General features: G+C 41.3%; 1 long non-coding RNA gene across 1 annotated transcript; it reads right to left on the bottom strand.

Moving 5' to 3' along the window:
- Positions 1–1,769: 1,769 nt before the first annotated feature.
- LOC138974248 (uncharacterized) lies at positions 1,770–3,116 on the bottom strand. The gene is made up of 3 exons (XR_011458357.1): positions 2,859–3,116; positions 2,266–2,359; positions 1,770–1,945 (listed from the first exon to the last, which is right to left on the bottom strand). It is a non-coding gene; the product is annotated as an uncharacterized lncRNA (long non-coding RNA).
- Positions 3,117–10,438: the final 7,322 nt, after the last annotated feature.

Here is a 10,438-nt window from a genome sequence, read left to right on the forward strand (position 1 = left end):
AAAAATGCAACAACCCCAAAAAGGTGTATGAGACCAAAAATAACTCATTTTGCCTACCCGGTCTGCCCTTAAAAAAAGAATAGTATTCATTGTTGTTGTTTTCGGCCCCATTCACTGGGAATCTTACTCAAGGACAAGGATTTTTCTAAGGAATATTTGTATGTGAAGCTTCCAAGCCCTAGCTTCAGAAACGACCAAGAAACCCTCAATAATGGATTTTGTTGTGCATAGTGATGGCTATCCAACCGAGTAGCGGAGCACTGGTGAATCCTTTCATTCTCCTGATTGCTTGATTCTGAAATGACATTGTGGAGTTGGTAGTTATGTGAGTGTGTAGTGCCTGCTCTTCGTTGTTTAGTCGGGGGGAGGGGGGGGGGGGTATTGAATCATATGATCATAAAGTACGACTTCACTGTGATGTGCAGAGATTTAGTCAGGTACACAACATTGCTATGCTATCACGAAATTAGATGTTCTATCCTCTAGATGGGCTACACAACTACATCAGATGTCATGGTTGGGTTTTCGCAAGTCAGCAACATGTTTTGAAGTTCTCATTGGGTAATCACGGCTGACATCAAACACAGAAAAGGTGGAAAAAACATAAATCAATGAACTCATTTTCCCTGCATTGTGATACTAGTCATATGGGTCTGCCGAAGTAGCTCCTGCACATATTGAATTAAGTATTCATGTTATTGTTAGGATCACACTTTTTTCTGGTACATGTACAGTATATCAGACTGGAAAGTTTCTCAAGGCTTGAAGAATTCAAGAGCTTGCCTATCCCCAATAAAAAAAAAAATTTAGTATGCAAGTATTTTCAGGGTCTCAAGGTTTTAATATGAAGTCTGTTCCTCGGGGGTCATGGAGAAACAAATTACAAATGAGAACAACAAATTCCGACCAATTTAGGACACACCATAACATAACTCACAAACAAACAACAGCAATACAATAATTAGTCTGCAAATACCTAAACGTCGTTCACACTAGGTATACAAAAATAAAAAAGCACATTCAGGCAGGTTTGACAAGTAGACCATTCCAGCTGCTGTTCCAGACCAAAGGCCATGTTTCCCCTTACTCTGTGATTGTAATCATAATTATTGTTTATGAATGACTTCAGTTTTTCTAAGTAAATCTCTCGTTGTAATTACTGGTAAATGCATTATCCCAATATGTCGCGACAACCAGCCTAAGGGTTAAGATATCCTCACATCTAACCTGCGTAAACTTCATTTCAAGGGTTTTAATTTTTTTTTAGCTGGCCAAGAAATTATAAGCATTCCTCAATTATGTTCCTGTCAGACTCAATGAGCTAATCTTATAAAAAAAAATTAAAAAAGGTAGCATCTTATAATATTCTCACGTGAATTATAGCTAATCAGAAAACTAGTATTTAATTTTTTTTAAAACTCAAACTGAAAATACAGGCATGCAACATTATCCTTGCTGTTTTGTGATAACCCTTACCATCAACTATTCTATTTCATTTCCATCTTAACAGGCGTAGCACCTCTCTGGAAGCCAAAAGAACACTTTAAATCCACTCCCCCCCCCCCCAGTACTGAGTAAACATTGCTGTGCATATTTAAAAAAACAAAACAATGCCTGAGTCTCCAGTCACATGTTTATGTTGTTGTCCTTGTACTTCACTTGTAGCTTAGCTGTTCAAGAAACTGTTTCTCTGATCACATGATCAAAATTCAAATACTTAATAAACCAATTTTGATTCTATTTCTTCAATAATAAGTCTGCATATGTAATTGCCACAATTTACAGAGTTTCTGAATAAATGCTGCAAGAAAAACCAACAGAGTGAACAGTTTGTAAATATACTAACATACCTATATTTACCTTATGACATGTGTGGTACAGTGGCTGCTAAAACGTCCGTTACACCTGTCTGCATAATTATATTAGGTGACAGCCCTGATGGAGACTGAAAAAAGTTCCTTTGTCAGTACCCTGTGTATGAGTGTGGTCGGGTATGTTCTGGAACAATTAGAGCACTCCCTATAACCATATGTTGCACGGAGGGTAGGGGGGGGGGGGGGGGGGGCTTTTAGAGGTGTAGTTGTTGGACTGTAGTGTAGAGGCTGATTGGCAGTGCTATGGGGTGAGGGTGGAGCTGGGGCGGAGAATATATCGTATGTAATTGAATACTAATAGTAATAAGCATGATCAGTTAGACTAGAGTTAAAAACTATGTTGATCGCCAGAGACATTACATAATGTGAAATCACAAGCATGTTACTGTACCTTTCGTTTTGCCATTGAGATTGGTAGAAGGCATTGCGTGGTGAACACAAGTTGCATTGATCACTGCATCACCATGTGGTCAATCCCCTTTGATCTGCAGATTGCACCAGCACAAACCAACACAGTGTTATGATCGTAAACAGCCCACATGGCCAATAAATCTAAGAACACACACACTAGATAGATCTAATCGGAGAGCCTGCAAACCGAGTCATGCTTTTTAAATTCAATGAAAATCTGTCTGTCAATGAAGCAGATAGATCTATCCTTGCGATTGTTTTTGCAAGCAGATAGATGTTAGAACGTCACTTATTCCGTTTTCATTCAACAAATTGATATTTTGCAAGATGCATTTCGTGCCAATGAGCTGAACAAACAATCAAAGTCAAGCAAGTGGTACATTCTTGAAGACAAAATTCAGTCACGCAAACAAACTGAAGGAAAAAAATCTAGCTTACTGCTGTACTGATTTCGCCAAATAAATGCATTTGCATGCCGAAGTTATTCCTGCTTTGATTCCAATCATTCTAATTGATCTGAATGCAAAAAATATACGTAAACGAGCTGATCAAAATGAGTAACATTGCACCTGCCTATAGACTGTACTGCGAAAGCGAAGGTCGTCTGCGACTGGAGATTTTGAAGTCGAACAGCGTCGTTTCTTCACTCTCAGCGGTTGTCTTCATCGGAAAAGTGAAAAGCCTGACTTGCAATCTAGCGAAAGACACATTCTGTCTTTCCGTTCGGGCGTTGTTTTTGTGTACAATCTCTGAAAATGTTATTTCGAAAAAGGCGGCCGTCATTGTTTTGGGGTTTCCGCCTAGTGGTGTTTTAAAGCGGTTTCAGACCGGAACACACTGAGGAGATGAGAACAAAATGGCAGCCCCCATGAAACACGAAAGGTCAAGCAAAAAAGTCGTGAATATACAGAGATAAGAACAGCCTCGCTTTCACCTAGATCCTGCCTAAAAACAATGTTCAGACCTCATGTTCGGACTCGGCGTAATGATTCCGAAAGGACTACTTTTTAGCGGTCAAGTTCAATCGTCCGCATACTCGAAAGTGAAAAAAAGATGAAACGTTTTGCTACAGTGTCGGAGGACGAACTGTCGAAGAAGAAAAATATTCTTGTGCCAACCACTACGCAGAAGACCATCCGAGTTGTCCAGAAGAAGTTCTGAAACACGTCACGTTCCAAATCAAAAGACGACATTCTATTCTCTTACGTCACTATACTTGGTTTACGGTACCATTCGGCGGCTTTGCTACGAGTATGCCATAGTCTTGGTTGGCCGATACCTTGAGGTGGAATGCGAGTGATTAGGTTTGTTGATTTTTCTCGGAGAAGTGGTCCGTGTCTATCAAGCAAGTTTCTTTCTTCTTTGAAAACAAACACCCTAAGACCAGTGAATGTCAAGATATATGTTAATTGGATCTGTGATCCAAACATGGCTTTTGGTCAATCTCGATGGCAGTTTATTCCACTCGCCCTACGGGCTTGTGGAATAAACTTCCATCTCGATTGACCAAAAGCCATGTTTGGATCACATATCCAATTAACGTATAATAATGTTACCTGGGACCTAAATGCGAAATAAACCACCAAAAAAACGACTTGGCGGTGGGAAGAATTCGCGGTGCAACAGCCAGCCAGGCAGTCTGGTAGAACGGTGCAAGGTCTCGGCAAACCAAGACTATGCCATACTCGTAGCAAAGCCGCCGAATGGTACCGTAAACCAAGAATAGTGACGTAAGAAAATAGAATGTCGTCTTTTGATTTGGAACGTGACGTGTTTTAGAATGGAGATGTGGTAGTGTGTGTGTGTGTGTGTGTGTGTGTGTGTGTGTGTGTGTGTGTGTGTGTCTGTGTGTGTGTGTGTGTGAGAGAGAGAGAGAGAGAGAGAGAGGGAGAGAGAGAAGGAGTGAGGGAGAGAGAGAGAGTGTGTGTGTGTGTGTGTGTGTGTGTGTGTGTGTGTGTGTGTGTGTGTGTGTGTGTGTGTGTGTGTGTGTGTGTGTGTGTGTGTGTGTGTGAATGTCTGAAGAGTACTCGGGTCCAGCGCGAGCGTTTTTTATTTGGAGGTCTTCGGATTATTTTGTTATCATGCACACATGTATACAAACACACACGTAGTCACAAACAGACAGATGCAGCAATGTACGCGCTTGCACACCAGAATACCGTGCAAAAGACACATTTAAACAAGAGGCGAAGCCTTCAAGGCTCACGTAAGAAATGGACAATCAGTAACACAAACTCATCACTCCGTCACACATACACACACACAGTACACACACACACACACACACACACACACACACACACACACACACACACACACACACAGAAAGAGCATAGGTGAAACTGTGCAAGAAAGCGAGACACTAGATCTAGATCTGTCTGTCTGCATGTAGCCTACTTACATGGACACGACTGCCAAATAGTCTCGGCCCGCTCAAAATAACAATCACCGAGACTTTCAGTAATTCCATCGCGTGACGTCTAACCCTCGTACGTCATAATGTGACGTCAATGTAATATGACGTCTTCAAATGTTAAAGTTTCTACCACAGACATACACACATACATACGCACGCACGCACAGACAGACAACAGTTAGCATCGCATAGGCTACACTTACGTGAGCCAAAAAAACACCACACCACCTAACAGCAGATCTTATATACAGAAAAAAAGGTTTCAATCGCTGAGCTTTGTGCAATTAACCTTGATAGTGAAAAGGGTGTGTCCTGATCACTCAGCCACCTTGATATGAGTTTTTCAGACGTCATCGTCTAAAAATAGAACAGCGCAGTGGAGTGAGATTTTACTTTTTATTTCTTCAAAGTCATGAGGCTATATCTTTTGGGCCCATGGAGGAATGCTTCTGAAACTTGGCACACATGTTTGCTGTTTTTCAGGATTGTGGTCGCTCTCTTTTACACGCTAGATCAGACTGACTGCGCGACGGATTTGAACGCAATGTGTATGAACTGTTAGGTGAGACACCAAATACCATTCAGTTAAGTCAATGTTTTGACGGTTGAAAGTGAATCATGCCTTCAAAAAACGCCGTTGTTTAGGGTGGGCGAGTTCACGGACCTGTGACGCCATACCCAACTATTACTCAGATTCAAGAGGCACATTTTTTAGCAGAAGAAAGACTGATCTTCAAATACGCGTATATTTCTGACTAAAAAACTGCTGTTTAACATCTGGGCTATACCAATGAAAAAAATATCCTTAACTTCGTTGTGCTCAGTGTATATTATAACGTGTTAAAAGAGCTAGAAAGCACGCTCACAAACTCAAACACGTTCGTAAATTTGTTGGATGACTTGTATTCAATGTATTTCAGATACATTACCAAACATCGTAACGTCCGTGCTCCACACTTGAGCGCGACGACCACAAGCCGCGATCTGGCGTTTCTATGTCTACATACCGAAAACCAAAGGAACATAATATATCAACATAACGTCATTACCTTTCTGTCTGGCGGCGATTAAAAATCTGTCGCTCTCTCTCAAAAACACCCGAAACGCATGTTCAACATGGTCCATCTTTTGATATTGTGTGAAATAATTTCACCTGTGAATATCCATCACGTCAGGTAAGGGATTGATTGACTGACCCAGGTCACGATAATGCTTTGACAGGCATAATCAGATCGGACCGATCCAGTTCCCATTACAGCTGTTCTGTCTAGTTCGCGGGGTCTCTTCGAAATGTTTTTTTTTTGTCGAAATAGACAGTAATACAACCGTTATTTGGATAGATGATGATAATCCACTTTTTCGACATGTCTATTGTCATTTGCTGACAGTGAGCATACTAGAGATTACTAAAATATGATATCACGTAAGTATCAGGAAGATGCATGAGCCGTAGAAGCGTCTACACTTCTTGTAACAAGTTGTGAATGAGAACAACAGTAACATTGCTACAGATCTGTAGCTGTATCCGTTTTTCACCAAAATGTCACTCATATATATAGCAGTGCTTCATTAACTTGGACTTTAAAGTTGTTATCCGTTTCTCTGTCTCGTTGAAGTATTGCAGGTAAATGTGTGTGTGTGTGTGTGTGTGTGTGTGTGTGTGTGTGTGTGTGTGTGTGTGTGTTTTATGTGTGTGTGTGTGTGTATGTGTGTGTGTGTGTGTGTGTGTGTGTGTGTGTGTGTGTGTGTGTGTGTGTGTGTTTGTTGGGTACTGTTTTTCGTTGGTTTGCATGTTTGTGCTTTTGGTTTGTTTGGTTGTTGAATGTATGATGTTTTTGATTTGTTTATGTTGCTGCAGTGTTGCAGCTCGACCAAAACTGCGGGAGTTTGACTCCAACAAGAAAATGTGCAGATGACCTAGCGTGCCACGAAAGAGTTTGTAGTATGTATACGACTTGATTCCTGTGATCTGAAAATGTTTGTTTATTTCATTCTCTCTTTCTTGTTTTCCTTCTTTCTTTCTTTGTGTTTATGTCTGTCATCGAGTTGCAGCCAAACACCCATTGTCCAATATGATACAAACTGTGAAAATGCACTACACAACCTGTTTATATATTTCCAACAGTGTTCTGCTTTTTTCTGATCCCAGAATCAAGGTCGAACCGATAAGAAATGACACAAGTAATGAATTGACACGAACTTACTGAGGTAGTCTTTGCTTAAAGGCATATGTACTCGATGACTATACACGCTAATTGCTTTACCAACCGCTGGAGACATGCTAAATTAAGTTCCCTGCAAAATATTGTGGTCTAGGACCCCTTCAATGTTGAGATATGTTAATTTTCATTTTGATCTGGATCGTCCTATTTATAGATTTGGCAACACATGTAACGTTGATGCAAGGGAGCTAACACCGCGGCTTTGTTGACATCCTCACTTTTTCAGAGGCTAGAACAAGCTGTAATGCATGTATTATGGTCCGCGCATGGTGACATATCGTCATTATATGGTCTTATGGTGCGTTTGACATCGATTATGGGCAAACTACACTTTGTAAACACGGGAGCGCGTACATATGCCTTTAAATCTTGCTGAATTTGAACTCTCAATATTGGAGATAGCTTGTCATCTATTGGCGAGGAACCCTAACTGATTAGTAAGGTGAACAATCACAGGGCTTTTTATTCAAGGGCACGTTAAAGGTGCCGTGCTTGTCAGTCCCTTGTGTACGGAGGCTCTAGGGCGTTCACTCATGCCTCAGGTATCTATCTATTTATCTTATACCACATTCCGTTGACCTTTTTGTAAGGAGTTGAACCCTGCATTTTTGTGTGCACATTAATTGTCACTATTGTTGTTACGGGCAAGAACTACTCCAAAACCCTACATGGAAGTATATTCGTCTCAACAAAAGAGTTTACTTCAAGATATTGTGTTTGATTATGGAATAACAATGTAAAACATGGTATTTGGCTCCATTTCGGCATACCCCACACATACTTTTGCCCTAGAATGTGATCGCGGTAATCTTCATTACAATTTAAACGTATGTGTAGTATAATCTGTGGGATAGCTGTGTAAATGTTTTGGTTGTTTATATCGTAACCTGCGACAAAAAAGATAATTCGTTGTTTGAACAGTGTTTTGACCGGGAGCAAGAATGAGAGTGCCCTTATTTCGTACATGTTGATACACACAGCAACCGTTGTTGTGTTTCTTGGCAAAACACCACGGTTGAAAGTTAAACAATGTTTAAGCAATGCTTGTGTTGGCCGCCTCAAATTGACACTGACACAAAATGTAAGGGGTACCCTTTGACATTATGGGGGGGGGGGGGGGGGGGGGAGTGAGGCAGAGGGATGAGGAAGGGGGTGTTGGTGGGATGGAGAATGGGGGTGAAATTTCGCGGTTGCGTGAACGAACAAATGCTACAAATGCATTGTAGACCTCAATAGACGAAATTCGAAAATAACTCTGTCGGTTTGAATGGGTTGTGAAAGAGAAACACTAAGTGAGCCAAACTGTCAACATGTGCTCCTGTCCACGTGTTCAGACACGCCCCTCGCGAGTGGCTGGCTCTTTATGTCTCATAGAACAGTTTGACTAACTTAAAAGCTCGAGTACACAAACTATACAAACCTGACAGATGTATTTCGACCGCTTACTTCCCTTTGGTTATTTGAGATGCATGGGCACGTTGAAGAGATGACAGTCGCTTGTTCAGTTCAATGCTTGTTGTTATCTCATGTGCCAGGAGATTGGTTCCGTATAACTCTCGCTTACTCCATTACACCTGCTTCCCTTTGATTATTTGATATGTATGGGTACTTTCCAGTGATGTCTATATGTACCGTTTCAAAGGCTGGCATAGATGGACAGCTGACTATGTATGGGTACTTTTCAGAGATGTATCTCTATGTACCGTTCCAGAGTCTACCACAGATGGACAGATGACGTGTCCGAGTCGATGGTTCAACAACACGCCAGTGACCTTGAGATGTGAGATCATCAAGTCGAGTTTATCCAAATGCGGCTACAGTCAAAACCAGACATTCTTCACACTGTGAGATATGTTTCATATGGTTTCTGTTTCGGTTTGTGTGTGAATGTAATGTATGTGTTGAATGTACTCAAGCCAAGCAACATTCCCATACAGTCATGTGTCTTATGTCGTGTTTGCCTCAGATGTACACTCCTTCCCAGACGTGTACATGACATACCGTGCTAAATCTGTCATTTGGAGTTTACATGACATACCGTGCTAATTCTGTCATTTGGAGTTTACATGACATACCGTGCTAATTCTGTCATTTGGAGTGTACATGACATACCGTGCTAATTCTGTCATTTGGAGTTTACATGACATACCGTGCTAATTCTGTCATTTGGAGTTTACATGACATACCGTGCTAATTCTGTCATTTGGAGTATACCGACATTAAACTGCCTGAGAGCTCTATGCACACATTGGGATGTATCAGAAGTGGATCAAACTAGGAGTGCTCAACTACCATTACCTGGTACTATCAGTCAACACGCGGTGATACATATATGCCCTTTGACCTTTTCTTGGGATTAACCGTACTAAAAATAGAACACAGGGTTCTCGGAAAGCTATTTAAGGGGGATCCTAACCCAATTAAAACTCAAAATTCAAAGACAAAGTACGGCTGCAAAACAGATCGATATGTGTTCAACCATGTTTGCCTCCAGTCTTCCTAGATCTAAAGCAAACTTGCAGACATACCGTACTACTTCAAAAACTACACTGCTGCTGTAACGGAATTAACGTTCATAAATTATGAGCTACCAGTACCAACATGTTTGAAGCGAAGTAAATTCATCTGTATCTTAACAGACAGTACAAAACTCTGATGCCCGATGTGTAAAACGAAAGTCAGTATCTACTGTGGTTTGATCTTGAAAGACTGTGCTTTCGTTTTGTCCGAGGTCATAATGTTCGATGATAGCAGTTTCTCAAATGCGAGGTGAATAACGCATGATCACGAACAATATAGGACAGGTACTGAAAAGGAAACTCGGCACTTTCATACCACTGGCTTCTGGCTACATGAGCGGATAGGTGTGAATGCATAAAAGTAATGATAAATTAAGATAAGTGAACAAATTATGTACTTGAAAATTCGCGAACCGTCATTGGGGCCGCCATATTGATTATTAATTCTACGCCAAACAGATTTCTATTAGAATGCTCTACCTGACAACCGTGGCAGTGCTTCGGAGTGACAAGAGACTCAATCGGCTTGGGATTGTTTTTGATTCATCTGTTTTTATCAAGTGACTCTTGTATTTTTGTATTATTTCCGGGATTGTTTTCGGCGCCGCTTCCTGTGAACATCGATGTTGTGTTTGGGAATATCCTGTCGACTGCTAGACCTACAGACAGTGTTGACGAGTCCGTGGATATGTGATGCTTTCCGTTTCCGGGGGTTCAACATTCGACGACGTGAAGCTGCTTGCCCGAAACAGACCCAACTGGCGCAGTCTGCTTCATATATACTGATGGCTAGACCGCTAAAAACTGCTGATGCAAAGAGAAAGTGCTCACTCGTTCGCAAAGGCAGGGATGCGATGGTTCGCACAACCAGTACCTCAAGTGTGTTACGTGGCCATGTTACATGATGTGTGCGTGCTCTACATGTGGCAGAGGATTCCGATCCTACAAATACCACGTCATCCACCTCCGGACACAACCGACCAAACACACAAGCCG

The sequence above is a fragment of the Littorina saxatilis genome, linkage group LG8 (genome assembly GCF_037325665.1).
Source record: "Littorina saxatilis isolate snail1 linkage group LG8, US_GU_Lsax_2.0, whole genome shotgun sequence".
In the NCBI taxonomy this organism is placed as follows: Eukaryota; Metazoa; Mollusca; class Gastropoda; order Littorinimorpha; family Littorinidae; genus Littorina; species Littorina saxatilis.